Here is a 13,905-nt window from a genome sequence, read left to right as displayed (position 1 = left end):
ACACAGGAAGCTGTGTGGAGCAGAAGGAGGGGTCCGCACAGAGGGAGACTGGGAGGTATGCGGAGAGACCCCGGGAGCTCAGAGGGCTTGGGGTACCAGGGAGGGAGGCAGAGAGATGAGGAGGTGGTAGGGCCGAGTCTCCGTGTTGGGAGCTAGAATGGTTCTCAGGGGAGTTCAGCATTGTCCTCTTCCTGAGGGACACCTAGCCCAGAATCTCCTCTCCCCCTGGAGGGCCTAAAGCTCGCCTTGACTCCCTCAGGGTGGGGTGGGGGGTAGTGGAGGAGACTGCAGATATCCAGAGGAGTTCAGAGCGGAGAGTGGGGCCGACCAGCAAGCGGCCAGTGTGGGCAGTCACTCCCACCTCCACGAGCCTGTTCCGACTCATGGTGACCCCAGTGTGAAGGGCAGAGCCCCTGCGGAGGATTTTCAAGTCTGGGATCTTTTGAAAGAAGACCTCCAGACCTGTATTCCGAAGTACCTCTGGGTGGCTTCAAACTGCTAACCTTCCAGCTAGTTAGAACTGAGAAGGACCTGCTGAGAATCCCAACCCCTCCCCGTTTTACAAGTGAGGAAATGTGTCAGGATTGGAAGGACTTCCTTCTACATCCTGGGTGCTGGGCACATGGGATGCCAGAGGGAGATAGGGGTGAGTGGGCTCAGTGGAAAATGTTGTTCGGGGGTTCTCTCCTAGACTGGTCACAAGACCGAGGACTACCCTGTCACAAGAAGCCGCTCATGGTCCCCATGGTTCCCTTCACCTCCCCGTGGGCTATGGAGTGCAAAGCTGCTGTTGCTATTTTTAAATACCATCCAGAAGGTTGTGCTCCTAAGCAACAGGATGGAACATGGCTGGGTCCTGCGCCATCCCCGCCATTGTTCCCATGCCTGAGCCCATGGTTACAATCACAGTGTCCATCCATCTCATCGAGGGCCTTTCCCTCATCCACTGGCCCTCTACTTTACCAAGCATGATGTCCTTTTCCAGGGACTGGTCTCTCCTGACCACAGCAGCTACTTGCTCCAAAGTGGACAGCCGATTCCTTCTTCACGGCCTGTTCTTAATCTGGAAGCTCCGCTGAAACGTGTTCCTGTGGGGAGACCCGCTGACATTTGAACTCCCTGTGCTGTGGACTCCAGCATGACAGCCACACACAAGCCACCGCAGTCTGACAATCTGACAGACAAGTGGTGAAGGGTCAGTTCCCCAGTTTTCACCAAGCCCGCTCTGCCCTGCGCAAAAGAGCTCCATCCCCTTGCTCCTCGTAATGTTCTGAATCCTCAATCTTGCTGAACTTGGAAAGTCTGGCTGTGGATATTAGATACCCCTGAGTCTCTCTGGGGTATAAAAAAATGCATATGGAGAGCAATCTCCAATCTTTTCATGTTTGTCTGCTTGGAGCCGCGGGGCTGGAAAGATACACCCAACAGAGCGCTAACAGCGGATGTCCTTGGGTGTTGGAGCTGGACCATCTTGGTTTATTTTTCCACACCCACTCTATTTTATAATTAAAACAATTGCTGTCACTTTCTTAAAACGAATGCCTGGTTTTAAAGACACACAGGGCCATGGCTTGGTAAACAGCATTGGCAGCAGAACACACAATAACAGCCATCGTGTTTGGAAACAAGTCTTTTCTTCATTGGGGCACTTTTTGTGTGCTTGTTTTAAATTTTGTGCTATCATAGTGGGCTATGGTTGGGCTACCTAGTAGATTGGGGACACACCTCCTCGGGCCTAATGAATATAAAAACTAACACAAAGTCGACAATTCAAAACCACCAGCCCACACCGGGGTAGAAGAATGAGGCTTTCAGTTTCCGTGAAGCTGTAGAGCTTCAGAAGCCCTAAGGGGCACATCTACCTATCCTATTGGGTCTCTTTGAGTTGGCATAGAGCTGATGGTAGTTGAAACAGCATATTATGGAGGGGGCAGGGGAGATGTGTGGGAGGGGAGGATAGCCTTTCAAAGAACAAGGCTAGTGTTCTTCCCATGCAAGCCCTTCACACCACCACCGGCTGGTCAGAGGAGAAGATCATCAGCAGACCCTGGCTCTGAGACCCTGAGGAGAACTGGTGGTTGTGAGTTGTTGTGGAGCCTGTTCCTCTGATGCACGGGGTCCCCTGTGTGCATCATCGCATCGTGCAGTGCCCATGGGGACACTGAGGCTGCCATCTTTTGGAAGCAGGTTGCCAGATCTGCCTCTGAGATACTTCCAGGTGGGTTTGCACAGTCTCCCTTCAGAAGGCTGATAGTCCTCTGCTTCATGCTTTGCACCACCCAGGGACTCACCTCCCCCCAAAACCAAACCAAACTTACAGCCACTGAGTTGAGGACAACGCACAGCGACCCGATCCTATCAGTCAGGGTAGAACTGCCCCTGTGGGATTTCAGACCGTCACTCTTTATGGGAGTAGAAAGCCTGCTTTTTCTCCCACAGGGACTCCTCCAGAAATTACAAATAAAGTAGTTCAACATGGTCCCAAATCTGCTGCCTGCTTTGTTTTCCTGGCAGAGCCCTGGTTTTGTGTTCATGTGGACCCTCCTCCCAGGACTATGTATACAGGGAAGGTTTCCCTGTCCTCAGACCTCGGTCAGTGTCCAGTGCTTCCTAATGGGCAATAATGTCCATGACATGACAAGATGTCTATCCTCTCTGTCCCTACTACATGCACGCAGAGGCCCCCAGTGTTAGCACGCCCGAAAAGGACTGACTCCCCGTGTGTCCAGATGTCCTCCCAGGGAGGCACAGCCCTGATGACCGGCACCTGGAAGTCAGCTGTGATGATTCTGTTTCTCTGGCCAGTGGTTGAAGAAGGGGCATGTGCCCCAACAACATGGATGGAAAGGTCTAGTGGGAGACATCGGGGAATGCCCCATGCCAATAAAAAGACCCTCAAAGGAAGTCCTGCTCCTGCTGATGTCCTCACCTCCGCAAGGGCTGGTGGGAACTTCTGTAGTGTGTGTGTGTGTGTGTGTGTGTGTGTGTGTGACTAGACTGATAGAACCAACCTGTGGAGTTGGGGGGAGAAGCACTAAAATGATAGAAAGGACCAGGTGAGTCACAGCGATGCCGGGGACCCTGCAACAGTCAGCTCTAGAACCGCTCTGCTCCTGGCTGGGTGGGGCAACACATGCTCTGCGTTCTGAGATCGGGTTGATTGGTTTTCATTTTTCTTACATTCAAATGCATCCTCGGGGACATACTATGTTCAGTGGTGGCCGCTCAGCCTATGGCCAGTCGTGGATGTCACTGAGGAAGTCAGTAGTATGGATGGCTCAGCTTCGAAGCAGTCAATCTCAGTGTATGCCAGAGAGAGAGAGAGAGAGAGAGAGAGAGAGAGAGAGAGAGAGAGAGAGAGAGAGAGAGAGAGAGAGAGAGAGAGAGACAGAGAGAGAGAGAGAGAGAGAGAGAGAGAGAGAGAGAGAGAGAGAGAGAGAGAGAGAGGAAAGTTCTGAGAAGGTTCCCTTTGACTTTGGTCTTTGTCTATCTTAGCTTTGTCGACACAGTGCCAGGAAGTGGAGACTGTGGAGAGCCCTTGAAAAGCAGGGATGGAGCTAGTGTCCATCCAGTGAGGGGTTCTCCACGCATGGTTGGGGACCTCTGTGTACTGCTGGGGGCAGACTGATGGGCATCAGGATACCAAGACCTTATGCACCCCTTTCCGCCCTCATTCCCTCATAAGTACCCAAGGGCGTTGCCCACAAGCTAAATGGCAGGCGATCCCACGGCAGATGGAAGCAGAGGGAAGAATCCTGCCATCTTCTATGATGCCAGTTCTTCAAGAAGAGTTCCAAACATGCGGAACAAGGCCACTCTCCTCCCAGTTTGAAAAGCGAGACATCGCTGTTTCTAGTAAACTGTGTATTGTGGGGCATTGAAAGCCGAGCTAATTAGTGGTCGCTTTAGGAGGGGGAGAAACAGCCTTAGCACCTGCCGCAATGGCTTCCCGCTCACAGAGACGGCGACTTGACAATGCTTATGGGCGATGGTTTCGCGAGATGATTAGCGGGATTGACATCACTAAACTGTACCTCTATCGCCTGTGTGGATGATTTGTGCCAGCCTCTGATGAGTTTGTGATTCTGTTCAAATAAACCAATCAGGAGAGAGCGGGTGGGTTTCTCCATCGACAGGTACACACGTACCTATAGCCACACGCCAACAGATGCTCTTTGGAGGCCTCGGTACATTTGAAGAGCTTGTCTCGGGCCCCTTGTGCTGCTCCAGTGGCACAGACACCACCAGCGGGGAGAGGGCTTCCCAGAAAAGGATTTTGTGTGTGCTCAGTTCCGAAGGCTAGAGCCCTGAATCCAGGGCACGGCTCTTGGGGGAAGTGGATTTCAGCTTCAAGTAGCTGCCAGCACTCTGGGTAGCTGTAGTTGACTCGGCTGTCTGTCTTCCCGTGTGTCTCTGTGTTCTTCCCCCTCCTTTACTGGCTCAGAGAGGATTAGATTGGGGACACACCTACTCGGGGCTAATGAACATGAGTAGGGAAATCTTTCCAAACAGGATCCTATTTACAAGCAGCAGGACTAGGACTTCAACACAGATTCCGGAGCTGGATTTCAATACGTATATTTTCTGCACAATCAAATCCATAACAGAATATAAAGGGAGCCCGAGGCCAAACTGGTGTCCAACTGTGGATCTGCTGGCACCCTGCACGGCTCAGGGCAGAACCAGGGCACGCTTATGCTCTTGTAGCTGAGACGAGGAGCCCTAGTGAATGGCTGGCGTGGCGAATTCACATTGTGCCGCTAACCACACGGTCACCAGTTTGAAACCACCAGCACCTCCCAGGGAGAAAGGGACTTTCTGCTCTCATAAAGACTTAAAGCCTCGGAAATCCAAAAGGGCAGTTCTACTGTGTCCTGTGTAGGGTGGGTCCCCATGGGGCAGAGTAGACTTGCTGACAGTGAGGACAGCTGGGAGCGCAGGCAGGGGCATGGCTTGGGCTAGCCAATCATAGGAAGACTGAGCATCATGAGTGCTTTTCAGGGGCCAGATATTGGGCTAAAGACATTCCCATCCATTATCATGTATCAGTCTCCCATCAACGCATTAAAACTTTTCATTCCCCACCCTTGGGAGTTCCAGATTAACAACACAAGCCCCATTTTGCTGGGAGGAAACCACGGATCAGGAGAGATCAGCTGCTGCCTGAATGTTCCCCCCTAGTAAGTGCTGAAATTGGGATTCAAATCAGATGATGAAGGCTCAATCCAGGCTCTCCCGTCCCTCTGCTCTGGGCTCTGGCGCTTCAACCCTCCCGGTGTTTGAACATCAGTCCGTGCTGTCAGCGCTCTGGACCCCACCATGCTCATCTGTACAATGGACATAAAAAATATCTAGCTCCTGGACGTGAACGATGAGCATGACTGTGGGATCACTCTGGAGGGAGTCGTGTTGACGGGATCATTAGGATGTTGGGGCCGCCAGCTGTGACCAGTTTTCTGGGGACCAGTTGGGGGATGATTTGCTGCTTGGGAGCATTAAGACCAGGGACACACTTTCCTGGTCAAGTTCATGCATGCATACGCATGGATCCATGACACGGAGACACACGTGTGTGCCTGCGCATTTTATACCCATACATTAATAGCCGGAGCGTCGCTTCGCTTCGACCTGAAAGCTCTCCCTTGCGTTCTCACACACGTCACAGAGAAGCGCACAGGCGGGCTCCGTTCGACAGCTTTTGTGAATGGAGAGACTGACTCAGAGGGTTCATCAAAGCAGCAATATCCCCGTAGCTGAAAGAAGTATCCAGTGCCAGGCGATGGCCAAAAGCAGCCACCTGCTTCTCTCGGGACCACAGCCAACAGGACATGAGATGTGGCAGGCATTTTCCGGCCTCCTCTGAGTCTTTCTCTCTCAGCACAAAATTAAATAAGCACCATTTTGAGGCGCTATTTTGTGAGGCAAGTAATAGAGTCTGAAACGATTATTAGATATTTACTGTAGCAAGAGCACTGAAGTGAGATGTGCTTAAAAACAGCAAACACTAAGGCAGGGAGGAGCGGGGGAGGGAGCCTGGCAGACAGGGTGGCCCAGGCAGGCTGCAGAAGGGGCAGAATAAGGCCTCCAGGTAGGGCCCCCCGGGTTCCACCTGGAGCTTCCAGTTTCCCCCATCCTGCCCTGGCAGCGGGGACAGAGGCTGACCTGGGTCTGGAGACCAATATTCCAGCCTCCCCGCCTCTAGCATTCAGCCAATTGTGTGCTTGGCCATAGGCAAGCCGCCTGCCTCTCCACTCTAGGCCTCAGTTACCTCCATTGGGCCCTGAAAGGTTGACCAGATGACCCGCATAATGATGTGACCTTTGTTGAGAAGTTCCCTAGGATGACACTGAGGTAGGGCTGGGGTGTCCAGGGGAGGGGAAATGAGTGATGAGTGATGGTTAGCTGTGAGCACAGGACCTTTGGCCAGGGCTTTGTAGGTCACTTCTAACCTCCCCAGCTCCCCAGGGAGCCTTGGAAAGTGAGTGTGTGTTTAGGGCAGTGGGAGTGGGGCGGTGCGGTGCCAAGGACCAACTCTGGGAAGGACACATGAACTCGCTGCCCTCAAGTCCATTCTGACTCAGAGAAACTCTCTAGGGCAGGGCTGACCTGCCTCTGTAGGCTTCGACACCGTAACTCTTCACAGGAGTAGAAATCTTCAACTTTCTCCTGTGGGGCGGTTGGTGGTTTTGAACTGCTGACCTTGCAGTTAGCAGCCCAATGTGTAACACACTATGCCACCAGGGCTCCCAAGAAATGGAGGTAGGGACAAGGGGAGAGAGGCGGGAAGGAGCAGCTGATGGCATCTCTTTATCCTTTCACCCTCCATGATGCCCTGCCCCACAGTTCCTCTGTACCTGAGCATCTTGGTCCTGGAGTTTTCCCCAAGGCCCTGAATGCCTCATGCCCACCTCCCACTGCACTAGCCCTGCCCCTCTGCAGTTATACCTTGTCCTGCCCTCTCTTCTCCTCTCTAGTCATTGACCTTGGCTCTCAGGAGCCCCAGAACTCGGTTCTCACCAGCTCTCCTGTCCTGGCTGCTTGGGCACACCTGGTCCTCTGTTTTGTCTGTCCCAGTAGCCATGAGAATGCTGGATTTTGCAGACAGAAGACCTGCCTCTGGGCCCACCCCTGTCCCTCAACCCCTGGAAGCCCTCAGGCAAGTGCTCTTTCTTCTCTGAGCCTCCATTTCCTTATTTGTAATTGGGATAACCAGGACAATCCACTGGGTGTTTGAGGAGGAGAAAGGGTGGGGTGACAAAGAATGAGGACAGTGAAGTGCTCTGGTTAGCCTGTCCCTTGGCTTTCTCACCCGAGGTACCATGGTTAGTTTGGAGGACACTAATTATCACCGAATTGGACGAGAGACGCTTGGGACGCCCTCCTACACAATTGCCTCCTCTCTGTGCCTCCTCAGGCACTCAGTGATCTCTGCCTCTCTGAACCCGGGAGGTGGGTGGGCAGCTCTGGACAGCTCCCTCTCCCCTCTCCTGGGAGAAGCCAGACCTTGACTGTGAGGTGGGTAGGAATGTTGACAAGAACTGAGGAGCAAGCAAAACATGTCAACTTGGAGCAGAAATGTTTCTGCGAAGGGGGCTGGCCTCCGAGGACCAGCTCAGAGCCCAAAGAGTAGAGAGCAGCTAGGCACGGTTATAAGGAGCCCTGGTGGCACCGTGGGTTAGGTGTTGGGCTGATAAACATGAGGCTGGTGGTTCAAACCCACCAACTGCTTACAGCCTCCGTAACCCCAGATTATGTAATGATGAGTCAGAATCAACTCCATGGTGATGATCTTTGAGTTTGAGACATGATTGTGGTACATCTCATCTGGTGGGCTGGGCAGCAGATCAAGTGGGGCTCTCTCTCTCTCTCTATACACACACACACACACACACACACACACACACTGCATCTGGGATCTTCTGTGCCATCACAGCAGAGTCTGGATCCTTCCTTTATTGGGGAGTCCTGCAGCCCTGAAGTAACCTCTGGATCCCTGGGTGATGCTAGCAGTTACTGGCTCAGCCAATAACAAAAGGTTGAGAGTTCAAATCCACCCAGGAATGCCTTGGAAGAAGGTCCCAGTCATGAGGGCCCCAAGGAGTGCAATCCGGCTCCTCGTGAGCAGCAATCAGCATGGCATCTGGTTTAGGTGGTTTGCTTTGAGTCCCGTGAGGGCTTTGGTCTCCACAATCTGAGTTCCTCTTGAGTTTGGACTACCCTCGGCAGCTGGGGCCCCCACAGCATCCTGGCACGGGACGAGGTAGCAACACCTGAGGGTTAGCTGTTCGAATCTTCTCTCAGACAGATGTAGCTGGTAAAGGATGCTAGGAGAGAGCAGGGGCAGCCAAGATGAGTCAGGCTGTCCATCTTCACTTTGAAAACTGGCAGTGGACCCAACTGAGGGGTGGGGGAAAGTGGTTTTTCTCTGAGGCCTATACTAAGAACACAGAAGAATATGCATGGGATTGAATGACACCCCCTCCCCCAATGTATGTTGGCATCCTAATTCCCAGTCCCACCTGATAGTAAGGCTTTCTTTTGATGTTAAGGAGATCATATGGATGCAAGGCATGCTGGAAACCTAACCACTCTCGAGATAGGAAGAGAACATGCTGGCCCAGCAAAACAAGTACAGAAAGAAATGAGGCAAGGACTTGCCCCCGAGCCTACAGAGAGCCTGCCCCTGGATGGGGTCTCACAATGCAAACCTCTGGTCTCCCTAAGTGTGAGAAAGAACATTTCTGTTCTTGAAAACCACCCCCTGTTGGTACTTTTGCCGCCGTAGCACTGGATAACTAAGATAACAGGTAGTAGACATGGGCATGAAGCTATGTCATCTGCGCTACAGTGCGTGCTTTGGAATGGAAACTGAACAATCACTTTCTGTCTCTGCCAAGGGAAGGCAGCACATATGCATAGAGCACCTACTGTGTGTGCCAGGGTTGTTAGGTTGCTAGGCTACCAGGGAAGAGAGACAATGATGTAAAATGCCTTGGAGTCCCTGCTGGGAAGGCAAGGTTTCCTTAGGTACCAATCGGTGAGCACCTACTCGGTGCCATTCATAACACATTGCAATTCTCACTTTGCTTTGCAGATGGGAGAAAGTGTGTCCTTCTCCCAGGTCACCAAATGGGTCATTTGCTGAAGGCAGATGGGAACCCCCAATCTGATGTTCCTTTGATATCCACATATAACCGAAAGTTGTAACCTGGGAGAAAGGTCAGGTTTTCTACTCCTGTAAGGAGTACCAGTCTTGGAAGCTCACGGTGGCAGCTCAACCCTGTCCTATTGGGGCACCATGAGCAGGAATCAACTCGATGGCAGTGAATTTGCTTCACTTGCTTTAACCAGATTCAGAATGAGCAAGAGCGAGTGTGTCTGGGCATAGAGCCGTGGCCGTCCCATGTCCTCCCACCTCCGTGAGGGAAGAGAGTGTTTTGTCGTTCATAAGCATACAAGAGAAAGCATTCCCCTCCACAGCCAGCCCCCTGCCACGGGTGTGACAAATGTTCAACTCCTGCTGCCTGAGCCACACACACCCCAGTAAATCGTATCAACATTGATTCGCATAGCTCATGTTTATAGCCTCTCTTCTCCCAGAGTCCTTCAGCGGCAAAGGAGGGTTCATTTCTTCCTCAACAGGTGGAGCAGTCTGAGAAGGACGCCTACCGTGAGGGCGCCCGAGTCAGTGCTCTGGGGTGAGGTGGGGGCATGGGGGATGCTCTGAGGACTTTAAGGGTCTGGTTTATGTCACAGTGCCTTGGAATGTTGGGAGTGGGGATCCTGGTACGAGGCAGGGAGGAACGGGATGGTGAGCTTGTTAAGGGTGATGGAAAAACTCAAGAAGGGGGATGGTTGGTCAGCACGATGAGTGTATTTAATGAAGATTGTTGAGTGAGGTGTTTTCTTACCTCCATATTTAACACAGTAAACACACAAGAAGGGTGGGGGTGGGGACAAGGATCCTCTTGCCCTCGCTGTTTTCTAGGTGAGCCTCAGGGTCCCAACGGGAAAGAAGGACATCTTCTGATGTGTTCTGTCCCTCATTAAACGTTTGAGAAGGACCTTGAAGGGCCAGGACAGAGATCCCCAGAGCATCAAAAGACACCAGGCAAAGGCAGACGAGAGGGAGTTGGGTGAATGGAAAACGGGGAGAGGAGAAGAAGAAGGCAATTGGTCCAAGGTAATGATGAAGAAGGAGGGAAATCAAAAGTCAGCAAGTCGAAGTTGCCCCCTCTCCCGTTCCTCTTTCAGCTTGGGAAGCCAACGACCTCACTGAAAGCCACAAAGACCCCCACCCCACTTAGTGACCCCGCTCCTACCAACGACCTTGGAGGAATGGCTTGGGGTTCCAGGAGGCAAGTCACCTCCTGCAGTTCCCTTCAACAATGTCCCTCCTCCCTTGGAAAGGCCATGGTGTCCTAGGAGTGAGAGGGAGGAGGGGCGGGAACAAGCAGGTAAAGAAAGTTGTCTTCCATCATCATTGTAGGACCGGCCCCCTCTGATGCATCCCACTGCCTAGGTCCCTCACAAACTCCTCCCCTCTTGTGCCCAGGGGGAGCAAGAGCCCGTCCATCAGCTAACGCAGTGAGCATGCCCACACCGGGACGCACACTGTGTAGGCAGGAAGGTGCGCAGCTAGGTTAGCTCTCTCTAGAGCAGGGTTTCTCTCTCTCAGTACTGTGAACATTCTGGGCTGGATAGTTTGCTGTGCAGGCTGTGGTCAACAGTGTCTCTGGCCTCTACCCAGGAGATGCTGGTGGAAGCTCCCAAGTGTGACAACCCAAACCATCTCCAGGCATTGACGAATGACCTCAGTGGGTGGGGTGGGCACACATGGCCCCAGTGGAGCACCGTTTGCTCTAGCAGCAACAGTAGAGGGGTGTACAGAAGTGATCTCGGTACCACTGAAGGATCCTGCTCCCCGGCTGGCCTGAGGGTGCACCCCCACCCTGGCCCCATGCCTGAGGGTGCATCTGCCTGAGCCCTCAGGATGAGAGCGCCTGTGTCAGCATCAGAGTCCTTCTCCCTTGCAGGTCCACTGCCCAGCTACTCCCGCAGAGTCTGGAAAGACTAGGAGGAGGAAGCCGAGCCACTGGCCAGAGAGCAGCAGACTCCGAAAGGACATTCTTGAATCAGCCTAGCCTGACTGTGGGGACTCCCAGCTCCTGTGGATGGAGATGCTTCCATCTGTCCACTCCTGCCAGTAGGTGGCCTCTGAGGGGTTCCTTTGGGCATGGACCCTTACTGGGGTCCTTGTGCCCCTTCCCCAAGTGTGAGATGCCAGAGGCTGAGCTGAAAGACCTCTCAGGCTTCCTACCAACTCAGGTCAACCCCAAGTATGGAGATGCCCTAGCTCTAAAGCCTATCATTAGCAACATGCCCATCTGGTGGTGCAGCAAGGATATGCAGACTGTCCCCCCATGGTTACCGCTTAATTACCTGAATGGAGAGAAGGCTGGGATTGCTCATTCTAAGGGGGAAGTTAATCCCCGCTAATCCGGCTGCCCAGCACAGACAACAGGAACCTTCCTCTCCCTCTCCCTCCCCAACACTCAGGTGCGCCCCCCCCCCCCCCCCATCTGTCCTGGCAGGGAAACCTGCACGCAGGGGCAATCCTGTGATTTAATTCTTAGCCACCAGGAAGACCCTAACCTGACCGGAACGTCTGGTGGATGCAGGATGGCGAACATGCATACATGCATGCTCTCTGAGAGTCTCCCAGCCCCCAGCCCCACGGACACCTGAGGAAGAACACCCCCACCACCACCACCCTCATTCGGAATCACTCCATGTCCCTTTGAGCACCTTCTGCTTCTGTTTCCTCCGCTCTGCTCTGCTGTCTCACTGCTCTCACTGTGTCTCTGTCCCTGTGCCTGTGGGCGTGTCTCTCTCCTCCCTGTCTCCATCTTTGTGTGGATTTCTCTCTCTCTCTCTCTCTCTCTCTCTTTTTCCCTCCCTCCCTCTTTCTCTCTCCCTTCCTTCCTCCCACCAATCACAACAAATTGACATGGCGTGGAGGGCAGCTCTGTCAGGAACATTATCTGCCTGTTCAGACCAAAGGGGTTTTTCTTTGTGCATCGTGCTGTGATTCATCTTCAGAGGGGATCGATTCCCGGGCATCCGTCTCTGCGTCTGCAGAAAACTCTACCCAGCTGCTTCCCCACGCCACAGCCCCCCTTGCTCTCCTTTCAGCCCCATGGTCTGCTTGCTCCTGCCTCTCCAGGCACAGAACACACACACACACACACACACACACACACACACACACACCACGAAACACAACCCCCAGGGGTGGGAGGCAAGGGGGCCCACACAGAGCCTGGAACTCAAAGCAGTTCCTTGGAAGCTCCATGCAGGACAATGGGCCCTGGGACTACAGGCCCTGGTGGATCCCAGCCCCACCACCCACCCAAGTGGCAGGCCTCCCCTCCGGGCTCCATGCTTATTGATGCAGCGATTAGAGCAGCAGTTCTCAACCTGTGGGTCGAGATCCCTTTGGGAGTAGAACAATCCTTTCACAGGGGTCGCCCGATTCATCGCAGTAGTAAAATGACAGTGATGAAGGAGCAATGACAATAATGTTATGGTTGGGGGGTCAGCACCACATGAGGACCGGCATGAAAGGGTCGCGGCCTGAGGGAGGTTGAGAACCCCTGATTTAACGTGTCCTCCAAGCAGCTCATTCTTTTCAACAAGCTGAAGAGGAGGATGAGAGACCTCGGCCCAAACGCAAAGAACCCGCAACCAAGAGGAGGAGGTGGGGCTGGGACTGCTGGGAGAGCCCTCCCCTCCCCACCCCATTCTGCCTCCCCCCAGTCGCCCTTCCGGCTCACCTTGAAGGACGGACGCTGCCTCCGGTTTCCTGCTCTGCGTCCACCTCTCAGAGCCGCAGGCTGGTGCACAAGGGCAAGGATGGGCCCCGCTGGGAGGGTGACAGCGAGCAGGACCAGTGTGCAGCAAAGGACAGAAGTGAGATGCCAGCTGGGTTGGCCGCCACCGCCGCCCCTTGCCCAGAGCTGAAGGTGTGAAGGGGTCATTCAAGGAAAGAGCTCAGCCTGGGGGTCTCCGTGCTCTTCAAGGCAGACTGGCGCCATCTGGATACGACTCACTGGGACACTGGAGCTCCGTGGACGCCCATCTGACTGAGATCCAGGGCAGGGCCATTGGACCCCCTGGGCAGAACCAAGGGTGGCTGGGTGCTTGGCAGTGGTTCTGCCTATGAGGTGGAGGAGGCCCTTCAGTCGGAGGTACGGGTAAGGCTGACACCTGAGTCCGGCTGAGGCCTTTCAGGCTCCGTTTGCAGTCAGACAAGGTCGCATTGCATGCACCCAAGATGGGAGTGGACACAGACGAGGGCCCAAAACATGAGCCCTAAAAGGCCTCCCGTGTGAACTGGCTGGGGGATAAGTGACGGCACACAGCTGCCTGTTCCTGACCCGAGGGATAGACTGGTTGGTAGTGGCTACATGGGCAAAGCCTAGAACGCACAGTAGGTCCCTATACCTTGTGGTGAAGTACCAGCTTCCTGGTGCCAGGTGCCCTGGATTTGAATCCTGCCTTCCGAAGCAGCAAGCTGTGTGGCCCTGGGAAGCTCACTTGCTCTCTCTGTGTCGGTGTCTTCGACTGAGTCTCAGTGATAGGGGCTTACTAATAGCAACCTGCCTCCGGCCCGTGCTGTCAGGATTAAATGAGAGAACGTTCTCCGACCCCGTTATTGACCCGGGCACAGTTCCTGATGCTTCCAACCACCGTCCCAGCGTGCGCTGTCCTCCGGCAGCATCGGGCAAGAGGGGCAGGATCCCAGGGAGCAGGAATGAAGGGAAGAATGCTGAGTGGCACCCCCTGGCAATCCAGGAAGACTTCGTGGAAGAAGAGGGTATGGGAGCTTGTCTCTTGGAGCTC

The sequence above is a fragment of the Tenrec ecaudatus genome, chromosome 7 (genome assembly GCF_050624435.1).
Source record: "Tenrec ecaudatus isolate mTenEca1 chromosome 7, mTenEca1.hap1, whole genome shotgun sequence".
NCBI classification, from domain to species: Eukaryota; Metazoa; Chordata; class Mammalia; order Afrosoricida; family Tenrecidae; genus Tenrec; species Tenrec ecaudatus.
The sequence above is the reverse complement of the archived record's forward strand: the minus strand, read 5'-3'. Positions refer to the sequence as shown.